Source organism: Tiliqua scincoides, chromosome 1 (genome assembly GCF_035046505.1).
Source record: "Tiliqua scincoides isolate rTilSci1 chromosome 1, rTilSci1.hap2, whole genome shotgun sequence".
NCBI lineage: Eukaryota > Metazoa > Chordata > Lepidosauria > Squamata > Scincidae > Tiliqua > Tiliqua scincoides.
In genome coordinates this window covers 190,046,267-190,048,468 of record NC_089821.1, presented here as the reverse complement: position 1 = coordinate 190,048,468, position 2,202 = coordinate 190,046,267, and the positions used below count along the sequence as shown (strand labels likewise).

Below are 2,202 nucleotides of genomic sequence, written 5' to 3'. Positions count from 1 at the left end.
TTTACTGTTTAATTCAAATAATGCAACAAATTTTAAGAATATACACACTTTTATGTATGACTATGTAACAATTTAACAATTTCAATTCTGAGTACATCTCTAATCAGGGGGACAACGACACCCCACATCCCTGCGGTCATTGTTCTTCCACCCTATTGCTGATTTCCATTTAAGATATCATTTGCCCTTCTTTACCAATATTCAGAAATGTAACCAGGCTTGATCTTATCTTCATGTTACCCGGCTGCTAGGACTAGTTCTATACTCTGTAGGGTTAAGTGGTCAGATTCAGGCAGGAGGTTTTGGGAAACTATGGTTGGCCACCTTCAGTCTTGAAAGACTATGGTATAAGCCTACAGCACCTTGTATTCCCAGGCGGTCTCCCATCCAAGTACTAACCAGGCCTGACCCTGCTTAGCTTCCAAGATCAGATGAGATTGGGCATGTGCAGGGTAACAGTTGGGAAACTATGGAGGAACAACAAATTCTCTATTATTTTTAATTATTATTTAGAATATTCATAAAATATTCAGCAATTTGGCAATTTCAGCAAAAAGTTCAGGAAAAGTCCTCGACATGGTTTACACAGCAAAAGAATAGACATAATGTATCACATGATTTTCTGATAGGCCCCAAAATGTCTTGGTCATTTCTGTGCACTGCTTGAAAAAGGCATAATAGCCATTGCAAAACGGCTCAGTGTTCTAATGTGCTCCAAACTTTTCAGTACAAGCGCCACATTATTTTACACATTTTTGCGGGCATTACACATTATCTTGTTTTAAAAATGAATGAATGAAATTTAAATAAATGAATAAATGTTACTTGGATCTTTCTTCTAAGCAGCACCGAAAAGAAGTGTGACAAAATAAGTGTTAGCCAGTCTGATACCACTCCATGCCGCCACATAGAAAGGAGTGCGGCAGACAGAACTGCATATATTATCCAACTGCATGGTTGGGAAAAATTATATTTTAAGTTCTGTGGGCCAGATAAAATCTTATGGTGGGCCAGATTTAGTCCCCAGGCCATAGTTTGGAGACCCCTGTTCTAACATGACCCATGGTTCCCCTATTTCTTTTTTGATTCCAAAGTACACAGTATCTAACTAAAGGCGCAATTCTATCCTGCGCTGGAACAGGCAAGCCAAGAGGTTTGCGCTGTATCCAGTGCAGGATAGGGGCCCAAGGCAGCTCAGCCAGAGGCAAGGGGAAACTTTTCCCTTACTTTCAGGTAAGGCGCCTTTTCCCCTATGGGTCTCCTCAGACTTGCACCACCTCCTAAGGAGAGCGGAGCGACTTGAAGCTGCTCCAAGCTCCCTGGGAACAGGGGATGGGATCCAGCATAAGAGTTGGATCCCAGCCCTGCCTACCGCTCCCTGCCACCCACCCCCAAGACCGCTCCCACCACCTGTTCTTCCCCTGACCAGGAACGCCTCCCTCCCCGCCTACTTCCTGCCCACCCCAGAAGCTTGCATCAGCCCGACGCAAGCCACAGCGAGGAAGCCGGTACAGAGGCTTGCATCAGCCAGTACAGAGACTTGCATCAGCCTCATCTGAGCACTGGCCCGGCTTCCTCCTGAGGAGGTGCAAATATGTCTTATGGCATGTTTGCAACCCTCCTGGGCTGGCACAATGAGCACCTCTGGATGGTGCTGTAAATATGTGCAAATATTAGGAATTGCTATTCCTGTTGACAACGGTGGAAGACATCATAGAGTTACAGAACTTTTATTTTCCCTTATAAGAAGAAGAAACTATGGGTGAAATCCTATCCCACTTTCCAGCACTGACATTAGGGCAATGAAGCTCTGAAGTAAGGGAACAAACATTCCCTTGAGGAGGCCTCCATGACTGACACCCAACTCCAGGATGCAGCACATGCCCCATTGGCATAGGTATGTCAGTGCTGGAAAGTTGGTTAGGATTTGGGCCTATGGGTGCAATCCTAACCCCTTATGTCAGTGCTTTCCGGCTTTCCAGCTCTGACATAAGGGCAATGCAGTACTGAGGTAAAGAAACAAACATTCCCTTACTCTGAGGAGGCCTCCATGAGTGTTACCCAACTGCAAGATGCAGTACATGCCCTATTGGCATTGCTATGCCAGTGCTAGAAAGCACTGACATAATAGGTTACAAATCTATGGTAAGTGGAGTATTGTGTCCAGTTCTGGTCACTGCATCTCAAAAAAGACATAGTGGA

At 44.9% G+C, this 2,202-nt stretch overlaps 1 pseudogene; it reads right to left on the bottom strand.

The window, feature by feature from the left end:
- Positions 1 to 350: 350 nt before the first annotated feature.
- On the bottom strand, positions 351 to 464 carry LOC136637622 (5S ribosomal RNA; annotated as a pseudogene).
- Between the last annotated feature and the right edge of the window lie 1,738 nt (positions 465 to 2,202).